Raw genomic sequence first — 11,385 nt, 5'->3', positions numbered from 1 at the left:
CCGTTCGAATTTTCGTCACGTGGCCGGCGCCTCCTTCCCCCCTCCCCCTTCCGGCGCGGGCGGGCGTGAGGCGGGGCAGCCGTTACCGCGGGCGGGCGCGGCTTCGCCACCCGAAATTTGGCTGTGTACAGCCGTGGAGGGGTGTGCAAGCCACGCGTGGCCGGGCGCGTCCGGCACCCGCCTGCTTCGCCCGGCCGGGCGCGGCTGCCGCTGACTCATGGGGCAGGGCCGGCTCCCGGCGTTACGGCGGGAGAAGCGGTTGTCTGCCAGGCTCTGTGCCTGACTGACCTGTAAAGCCTTAGCTCGCTTTTTGCCTCGCTCGTGGCCTTTTCTCCCTGCGGTATAATAGAGCGTGGGATTAGTGCTAGTGTGAAGCGACTGGAGAGAACGTAACGACCTCTGCTGTAGTTACAGGTTGAAAATAGTGACTCCCAGGCGTTTTTGCATCATGTACGGCAATCATGTGCTACTTTAGTAACAGTAAAAATGAAGGCAATCGGAGTAAACCTGCAGTTCTCATACCCTGGCTTTAGGTGCTAGCTTACAGCTAAGACAGGGTGCTATGCTTGCAGGCTGAAACGCCTTGACCAAAATTTAAAAATAAAAGAAGGTAAGAAATTACTTTTTATAGAGAACTTGCTCTTCTAAAGCATATACATTCATTAAGTGGCGGGAAAAACAACAAAAAACCTTCAGCAGTAGATAAGAGCACTGATATTTATCGTATCTGTGCCCCTGTGACTCCTGAGACATAGACCTACTCCCCAATTGTATTACCTAGTTTTAACTTTCAAACAATGTATTTTCACCACGTGTTTTTCTTCCTTACAAAATGTACAAATATTTTTAACGATTTGGAAAACTTATTTTACCTGCCCTCCTGGGATTTCAGATACACTATTTTAAAATGTCTTGCTGCATAACGATGGCATAAACCAGCGTTAATGCCTTGAATTTAAAATTAAATGTTTCTTAAGTATCACTTACTGTCAAAAATAGGACTGTGCCATTAATTTTTTTTTAACTGGCACCCATCTGGTTCAGATCCCATTTATGTTTAGATCCCATCAGTAACTCCATGTGTTTTTAATACTCTCTTTAACATAGGAACGCAAAAAACATTCTCTTGTAGCTTTTTGTTGCATTGTCTATCTGGTAGCCCTTTTGAAAAAGCTCTACTCTTTTTCTTAAAAAATAAAATCTCTGAACTACCCCTAATACCTGTGCTAAATATCCCACCTGTACTTGCTCTCCTGCAGGCTCCTAATAGTCTAAGGTTATCTTTTTCCAGGGTTTGGGTGTATTTTGGTTTGCCCCTTCATAGTTGCAATAACAGTCAAAGACGCAGTCTGTAAAGATAATTTCTAAAATAATTGCTCTTTGCTTTTGTTAGCACAAACAATGCGCAAGGCTCTGTTTCTAACCAACACCGTGACCCTATTGTCCAATCACACCAGAAGATTTATAGTTTTTCAGATCCGTGTTCCTGGACTTTTCTCTCTGAGTCGTGGAGGTTTCTCCCTGAATTTCACGTTGTTTGGCATGTTTAGCCCCAAAATCTCAAAGTTGCTCCCTTCTGCAGGCAAGCTCTCTTGAGTTCCTTTTTAGTGAGCTGCTTTTTCTCTGTAATTTTTAAAAACTGCCTTGGTGCTAGTATTTCCTGCTTGCTTTCCCCTCGGTCCGTTTGAAAGCGTCGTAAGAACTCCTTGCATTCTGGCTGTAACTGCTGCTGTACTCGGCCATTGTCTGACCTCTGGGGTTGCAGGGAGCTGTTAATGGCCGCTCTGTTTGTGTCCTTCCTTACACTCTGCACAGAAGTTAGTTCTTTAAGGCCAGGCAGATTAGCAGTACAACAATGAGTAGATAACCCTAATCAAGCAGGATTTGCATAAAAATGCAGAAACGTTCCATGTTCTCCCGGTGAGCACTGGGTCACATGGCCAATTCTCGTCCCTCCCAAAGAACATACACTTTTTAATTGTCCTTCCTAGTAGCTGTGTTGAGGCTTAGTGTGATACAAAACAAGGGTGTCTGTGGGTGAGGTCTGTACTATTTACCAGATATTTTGGGCTATCTGTGCTCAAAAATGCTGAGATGAGAATGAAACTGTGCAGAAAGAGACGATAAAGTGGTCAGTGAAGCAAAGCTGTATGTCTGCAGACTCCAGCAGGCAGGCATGTCTGCAGAAATACGAAAGCAGAGAGCCTCAGGCATTCAGAGAATTCTGCAGTTTTAACTAGGCTTCATCTGTCCTGTCTTCACCGGGTCACATTTTTTCCCTGTTCCTTCTTTCATGTTCTCTTCAGCTCAGTTTCCTTCAAGTCCTGTCCCTTTACCTTTTCTGTTGCCATGCCCCCCATATCGTCACTATTGACTTTTTTTTTCCCTGATTGTCTCGCTCTGTCTCTCCACATACAACCATTATGCTTTTTCGCTATTCCTTTGTTTTATACCCCGTTTCTCTATCCTGTGCTCTTCTGAAGCACACTGCTTGCAAAACTCTGTAGGGTTAGTATTCTGTGTTTCAGCGGTGCCTGCCACACAGAGGAGCCCCATTCTTGGTTGGGTTTCAAAGACAAACATAAAAGTGACTAAAAAGAGAACGCTGCAAAACACAGTTTAAAGGGGTTTAGTTAAAAAGAAAGTTTTGGAAGACATTTTCTTGAGGTTTTTATGATGGTCACGGTAGAATAGGGTGATCCTACTTTTATGTCATCCTATAATATAAAAACAGAGATTCAACTTAGTGAAATACTACAGTCAGTCAGTGTTGAAAACTTAGAAATAAGTTGTTCAGATGAAGTGCAATTGGCCAGTGGAAATCCCTCCTGGTGGAAGCAGTGACTTAGCTGATGTAACTGAAAAAAGTTTTAAGAATGAGCACATAACTTAATAAATTCCAGAAAGGAAATGAAAAGTGTATCACCTCAGAAATAGAAGGAACAGACCCTCCACAAATGCAGTGTGGAATAACTGGTACAATAGAAGCAGGCTGGGGAGGCCTGGGGGTTTATAGAGGACCGCAAGCACTGTTTTACAACCTTCTAAGAGGAAATAAGGCTTGGAAGTTTACTAATGAGTAGAGTCAAATAATTACAAGCCCGCAGGTGAAATACTTCGTCCAGATTTGGGCACTAAGCTTTCAGATGGATGCAAAATACACACATATGATCATAAAAGATTGTAACAGTGAAGAACAGATGAATGATGAAGCAGAGTCAAAATAATTGTCTGTTTGATGAAGAAAAGTGAAGATTTGGAGAGTAAAAGATGATTTGTCCTCCAATATGTAGCAGGTTGTTAGAAAAATAATAACACCTCCTTTATGTCAATTGAAGGGATGATTAAGTAGTAATAGACTTTCTTTATAGCCAGGGAAAGTAGAAATTGACATCAGAAGTTCTGTAAGAACAATTAAGTATTGTTACAGGCTACCAAGGAAAAATCACTGTTCATCATTAGAACTTTTAATTACAGGTTAATGACAAATACCGTTCAGTTACATTTTGTATAATTTCTGGAGGTCTTGTCCAGCATTATCCTTCTACTGTATTTAATTAAGGTGTACTTTGAGCAATTTCAAGGTATTGTGAGGATACACGAGTACACCTCCAGGCCAATCTGGTTGCAAAGCAAAATAATGTGTGTGACAACATAACTGTCAGGAGCAAAATGCCTATGCAAATCTTAAAATGAACAAACTTACACTAAAATGTATCAACTTCTGTTTCAGAAAGGACATACTGATTAAGAAATGGATGGGAACATACAGGATTTTCATACAAAATAACGAATTTCTAAGGACAACCCCCATGTGATTTATGCAAACAGTAGCTTTATTGCTGTATTGTCTTCCTACTTGCTTCTGGTTTTCTGTTAATTTTCTTCCAGCATGCTGTCAAAATACTGTACTCTGTGTTCTCTGAATCAGGGACCTGTACAGCTTATTTACATATGCTGTTTCACAGTGACATTCACAGTGCTTCTTAAATAGATGTATACATTATCAGTTTAGATTATAAAGTTTCTAGGATAGACGCTATTTTTCTCAGTTTTGTACAGCACCCAGCACACTGGAATCCAGACAGAGGAAGTATTCATGTCTGCATAATAAATACACATAAGAGTATTCACCAGAGGACTATTCTCCACCATGCATACTCTTTAGGGCAGCTTTTTAACACAGTTAATATGGCGCTATATAGGATGTCATTTTCTCATAACCAGTTATGCTACAGGTTGAAGTTAGCCTTACTGAACTTGTATGCTTTAAAGATTGGAGCATAAATTGGAGCTGAAGTAAACTGGGAAAAGAAGAGCTGATATTTTGGCAGAGTTGTTTAAATATGTATTTTTCTGTTCCTGTAAATCAGTCATTTTGACTACGTTTTCAGGAATGGTTTTGTGCAAATCTCTTGCTGGGTCCCAGCTGCTGATACCCTGTGCACTTAAAAACTGACAGAGGTAGTGGCCTGGCCCAAAACAAGACACTTGATATCTCTAGTCAGCTTTTAAACATTAATTTGTGAATACATTTTGCCTGGTTTATATACTCACCATGTAGTACAGTATGATAGACCATTACATAAAAATACAAAGCTATCTATTTCTAAATAACTTTTAGCGTAAATTGAGTAATCTCTGGTTTATGTAACTTCACCGTTGTTACAGTTCATGAAAGTTACATACCATTGTGCTGGTTTTGACTGGGATAGAGTTAATTTTTTCCATAGTAGCTAGTATGGGGCTATGTTTTGGATTTGTGCTGAAAACAGCATTGATAGTATAGGGATCTTTTAGTTATTGCTGAGCAGGGCTTACACAGGTCAAGGCCTTTTCTGCTTCTCACCCCACTCCACCAGCGAGTAGGCTGGGGGTGCACAAGAAGCTGGGGGGGGGACAGCTGGGACAGCTGACCCCAACTGACCAAAGGAATATTCCATACCATATGGCATCATGCTCAGCATATAAAGCTGGGGGAAGAAGAAGGAAGGGGGGGCATTTGGAGTGATGGTGTTTGTCTTCCAAGTAACCCTTACGCGTGATGGAGCCCTGCTTTCCTGGAGATGGCTGAACACCTGCCTGCCCATGGGAAGCAGTGAATGAATTCCTTGTTTTGCTTTGTTTGCGTGCGCGGCTTTTGCTTTACCTATTAAACTGTCCTTACCTCAACCCACGAGTTTTCTTACTTTTGCTCTTCCGATTCTCTCCCCCATCCCACCATGGGGGGAGTGAGCGAGCGGCTGTGTGGGGCTTAGTTGCTGGCTGGGGTTAAACCACAACATCCATTTTCTTCCCAGAGTGTCTTCTTATACCAAGCCTTGAAATATTACCACCTGATGTGTAATGCATTTTTCATTGGATGCAATAGCACTAAATTTAGGTGTTGAATCTGCAGTGCTAACATGTGTGAGCAAGTCTTAAAACTCAGTAGGCCTGTTCAAAGGTGTGGGTGTTAAGAGGCTCAGGGTCTTACTTTAAGAGACCCTGAACTGAAGCAAGCTCTGTATTTGTAGTCCGTGTAGTTCACTGTGTCCAGATGAATGTCTGCTAAAATTATTGCTGTAGTCAGACCTCACTGTGAACTGTCTATACATGTGTATAGAGTTTACTTAAGCTTTTAAGTAAAAGTAAAAATGAAAAGCTTAAGTACTTAATCCTCTCTTCTTTTTTTCTCTTTTTTTTTTTTTTTTTTTAAACCACTGATACTGGCAGTATCCTTTTTAGGCCCTAGCACCACATTTGTTTATATGCTTCTTCTGGGAAGTAAAGAATAAATAAGCTTATTGGGTTTGATCAAAGCTTGTTTAGGCTTACAACTCTGTACTATGATCTTGTTAAAACTTAGTTAAGTAGACTGGATTCAGGAAATAGTATACTTTTGAGAAAAGAGGTAAGTGTGTCAGAGACCTTGCAATCCTTTATGTAGTAAATTAAGCCACTTGATTTTCATGGGAAAGCAGACCTGTGTATCAGTTTGTGTAACTGGCCCAAGACTCCCCCTGATACACTGAAAAGATATCAGTATCATCCTGTTCAATGTAAGCCAGAGATGACTCCTATGCTTTTGTAATGACTGATTATTTTCCAGTGTGAGAAACCAAAGTATAGTACATGAAAATACTTCCTGCTGGCCTAGGGAGCTGAATTTTTGCATCAGCATCAGGCAACACTGGTGTTTGCAACCCTTAAGTCCATGCAGTTCTCTTGTAATCGGAATATCCCATTAGAACAGCTTCAGAATCTTCCCCTTTCATTATTGCAACAGTCTGAGATCAGACTCTACCTCCAGCATAGCCCCTCTGGGGCAACCCAGCACTGCCAGATAGAGATTGCATCTGATCGCGCTCTGGCAGGTAGGAGCTGGCACCAATCTCCTGGTGAGCAGAAAGGGAGAGAAGGGGTGTTTGAGGGGTGCCTGCACTCCAGCCAGCCTTGGCTGCCAGCTGGCACAAGTGAGAGCAACCCCATGACTTGCATGTGCACCGCAGACTTGGGGAACCATAACCTGGCCTTAGCAGATTTTGACACAGGAGAAATTCTGGCCCATTAAGTGTTTGAACGAAGTAATCAAAAAGTGTGAGTAGGCAGATGCAGTCTTAGTGATGCAGGAAAACTTCCCTGGAGAGTTTGTTTGGGAAACATTCAGACTGGCTCCAGTTAAAACACCAACTCCAAACATGTGCTAGAGAAATATGGATTCACTCCAAGGCTCACAGTTGAGCTCTTTGTTCAGCCAGGTTAAACCAAGCCTCTGGTTTGCAGCTACTCTAGAACTGTACGGAAGTGTGAGGCAGGCTGCAGTAGAAAGGTTTGTGATTCAAGTCCCATTCTAGAAAATGCTAAATAGTGTCTTGTTCCAGCAGCAAAAATAATCATCAGAAATAACTGTGTGAGACAAGAAGAAAGTCACCCGGAGACAGGGGTTTGCATCCAACTCTGTCTCCAGCCTGAATGCTGAAAATAAGGATTGTAATTTTGTCTCAGTAGGGGGCAGAGAACACGTGAAGAGGAACTGAAAGACAAATCCAGCATTGCCCTCGCAAGACACATTCAATTTAAATTGAAAAGGTCACTGCCCACATGATTGTATCACCCACCATGCCAGGTCCATTGAAGGTATGAGGCTTTGACAGGTCATCTGTTTTTACCAAGGATGAGGCATTTCAGGTGTAGTTTGCTGAGAAAAAGCCAAGAAGTCAAATACAGATATCGTGCTGAAATGTAATAAATGGGAGAAGAAAAAATATCTTCTTTTTTTTTAATACATTTTTTATCAAAGTAGATAAACATTTTCTCCACTGTTTACACATTTTATTATTCCAGAAGTGTAGCTTTTAAAATTGCTTTTCCTGTCAACTCTTATTCATTGTAACGAAAGCACTCATAGTGCTTAAGAAAAGGTCCATTTATAAAATGGTCTTTCAATAAGGAGTTTTCCAGGGTCACTTAGTTGGATTCTAGGCATTTCCTCATTCTGTTTTTTATGCTTGTATGGTTGGACATTGTTGTCTGGAAGGTTTCTGAGGAATTCCTGGCAAGTATTTTAATTGGAAATGTGTCTGTTATGTTGTATAAACTCCTGATCTACACCATGCAAAAGACTTGATGATTAGAAAATATTCAGCACTGTGTGATAATACAGGCATTAGCACCTGCATTTCTGTTGGCAGGTAACAAACTCAGTGTTGATCCAGGGTTAGAGTGTTGTTACAGGTTTTCTTCTTGTCATTGTCTCTGTTTTGCAGTGTTTACCTAATCAACTGTTAAAACCCACGAGTTCCTCAAAATAACTATCTATAAAAAGGCTTTGTTTTCTTGACTGTTTCTTTCTAGTCCAAAAATTATGAAAGAGGGAATTAAAGGAATATCTCCCAGCAGGGAATTGGATTTGCTAAAATGTCACCACCAATCTCTTAATTAGCCCCTCAGAATACCATGTTGTCTCTTGGTCCTCAGTGAGAAAGAATATGAGTGGAAATGAAATGGAGTTTATACTACCCCTAAATAACAAAAATCACAATTGCAAAGTAAGGGGTCATGTGAGAGATCTTTTACAAAAGCTGCATTTCAAAATATTGACTGACTTAGAAATTTGAAAGTTGATGAAAAGAATGAGAATTAAATATAGTTCTTAGGATTAATGTTTACATTTAAAAATAAACTGTACTTACACAAGAATATCCAAACCTTTTCCATTAATATAGCTAAGAAATGGAAAAATTTCTTCTAGTGGTCTGTAAGATGTGTTGACTCCAGTTGTTAATCTTGATTCCCTATCAATTTATGTAAAGTTAGGCCTGAAGCCTCTTTCCTGTGTTTTCAAATGAATTTTTTTTGCAGTTCTGCGAAAACCAAGGTGTCTTCAGCACAGGTGTTCTCCCCAATGAGGAAGATGCTTGAGAATGTATGAGAGCTCACCTTTTTTACAATACTCTTGGAGGGAATGAGCACAACTGTCATTCCTGTAGTCTCCTAATAGGATCGTCCATGCTATAAACTATTTCTAATGTGTTGTGCTCATCCAGTGCTACCAAGTACCAAAGGTGGCTGTCTAGGCTAGTTAGCACGTTTATGTAGGTTTCTAAGGGATGATGCGTAAGGCATGTTCATCACTGTGCATCAAAGAGCTCTGGAAGACATAACACCCATTTCCCCAAGGAGACAGAGCTCTACGACATCTTAAAGAGGGTCAATACAGTAGAGGAGCTATATGAATTATTAATAGTTCCTTCCCTAAAATATTCTAAAAATTAAAATTTCATATTAGCTGGAAACATTTTTACTGTTTTTGGCAAAGAAAGGCAAAAGATACAAACAAGTGAGGACCAGTTGACATGCTTTGTCCAAAATGAAATTAAACGTTTCCATTAATTTTTTTGTGTGTGCTTTAATAATTCTTTTTAAAAAAGGGGGAAAGGAAAGGGAAAGGGAAGAGAAAGGATTTCTCTGCACTCTTCCCTATGGGGGGGGGGGGGGCAAATTTCAGTAAAATATTCCTCAGCTAATATACAGTCACTTAATTCTAGATAATGGATTTGTCCAAAGAAGACACAGTTGACCAGTTCAAAGTCAAAATTCAAAGTCAGGGGTATATCTGTTCAGTTTAGTTTCTACTCCCCCGGTTAGAAAAATGCCTGTGAAAAGAGATTTCTTTGATGTCATTTTCAAGATTCTTCTGTGCGTTATTTTATCATGATTGTAATACTAGTTACTTACTTCAAAGTGGGGTCATTAGCCCTAATTAATATTTGCAAACACACCAGTATTAAGGTGAATCATGTTCTGAAAGAGTGGAATATTTCGTCAGTGACATATCTCAGCAATCCAAAAGTGCTTACAGCACTCTTCTGCTCAGTCCTAGCTGCAAAATAGGTCGACTGTCAATTTTTCTCATTCTCTGACTGTAATATAAATTCTGCTGTACCAGACTTCAAGCAAAAGACTAGTTTGTACCAAGTTGCAGATCTTTGCAGCAGTAACTGTCTTAATTTAAAAAATACTAATTATTTGAGCTATTTTTCACATGTAAGCTTTTTCTCATTTTAAAAACGGATGTCATAGTTTTGGCTGCATCTCCATAAACTTTAGGAAACGATCAGGTTTATTAACATTTTCTATATTTACAGAAAACTATTTCTTAATGAATATCAAGTTATGTTATTATCTACATATGATAGTTCGTAGAAATACAGTGCCTAATTCTACCCACGGTGAGACTCTGGGCATGTTACAAGAGCCTAGCTGTAGAGAAGCATTAGTTCTGCATTTCAGTGTCCAGATGGCCAGAATGTTTGTGTGGGATTTTTTTATTGTTGTTGTTGCTTTCCATCATCTCTGTTGGAAATGTAAGAGTTGTTATTCTAAGCCTATAGTCATTGTTAGAAAAATGAAATTGCATCTGCTATTGACTGATGGAAGCTGGGGGAAAATCAACAGAAAACCCCATTTGCTAGGCAGCATTTGTTGCCAGTTCTGAGCCAAAAATCTCAAGCCACTGTGCATGAAGAACTCTGGATAGCTGGTTATTTTACCTGGTGGACAACAAGGCAGATGCACATTTTATTATGAATCGTCACCTGTTTGTATGATTTTTGTTGCGTCCTAGCTCCTAACCACAACACTTCTGAAGGTTTTTGTAAAGTGACAGCAAGCTTACCATTAAACAGACTTTGTATATTCATTTAGGTAAAGACATGCTAAATCAAGAGTAGGCTTCTCAATACATAAGAGTATCTTGGCTGTCATGGGCCAAACTTCCAGAAGCCTCAAGTACTTTGCAATTAGTTATGTAGAAATTGTTGAATTGTTGGTATTTTTCATTAAATATGGCCTTGCTTCCAGGATGCTGAGTGCATATTTGGGTAGACTCACAAAACTCTGGGGAGGGGGAATGGCAATGATTCCTTTTGTCAGTCCATTTCCCTGTGAATATCTTTCATGATGACGTTTTTATTTTACATAATATAGCTAGTCCTGTTCCTAGCCCTGCTTTTCCTTAGCCGTTCCTTTCCTAACTTCCTTTGGCTACAACAGTCTGAAAGGCTGACCTCCTGAAACTCTATGTCAAAGCTGTTGCTGGTGTATGGCTTTTTGAGCATTCCATGTATTTTATAAATCTTCCACCACTTAATGATACCACTGTTAAATTGCGTATTTGTATTTTAGGTACTATTCTAAATCACTGAAGCCCTCTATAGAGGGCTTAGGGATGTTTTAGCACTTGGGTACCTGACGGTTATCAGTCTCACACCCCTAGTAAACATGTTTGGCAGAGCTTGTACCCTCCTCCTCCTGTATTTCCCAGAACTCTAAACCTTTAACGTAGCCACCAAACAGCCTGACAGCCTCTTTTCTTCTTCCAGTCTTTCATCTTCTGCACCATTGTTCCTCGCTACCAACTCTTCTTTCCCTAGCAAGATTCCTGGTGAATCCAAGCTCACAGGGGGCCAGCTATATTATTTCTGTGTTCCCTACATAGGCTGATGTTAATGAAAGGTCAGAGGAAGATGTACGATCTCAAACTTCCTCAACAAGCATATTTCACCCCAGTAGGCTTCCTCAAAAGCAGTTTAGACTGTGGGGCACATACGAATATTGACCAATCGGAGAGGTCCAGGCATAATACGTTACATTTCCCTGTTCTTCGTACCTAGTCCACATGGGATAAATGGAGGCCCCCCTGGTAGTACAAAGTTATTTTGTCTTCTGCTTTGCTCAGCAAGGTGAGGGTCACTTTGCTGCATCCTATGCCATAGGGCTTCCACTTGGTTATAAACCGAATTCATGTGGTGATGAACAGATCTGTGGAAATGACTGGTGCCGCTCACTGAGGTTGCCTGAGCCAGAGGAAACCATTTCCCTTGTGGTTTGAATTTCTCTTTT

The sequence above is a fragment of the Ciconia boyciana genome, chromosome 1 (genome assembly GCF_034638445.1).
Source record: "Ciconia boyciana chromosome 1, ASM3463844v1, whole genome shotgun sequence".
In the NCBI taxonomy this organism is placed as follows: domain Eukaryota; kingdom Metazoa; phylum Chordata; class Aves; order Ciconiiformes; family Ciconiidae; genus Ciconia; species Ciconia boyciana.
The sequence above is the reverse complement of the archived record's forward strand: the minus strand, read 5'-3'. Positions refer to the sequence as shown.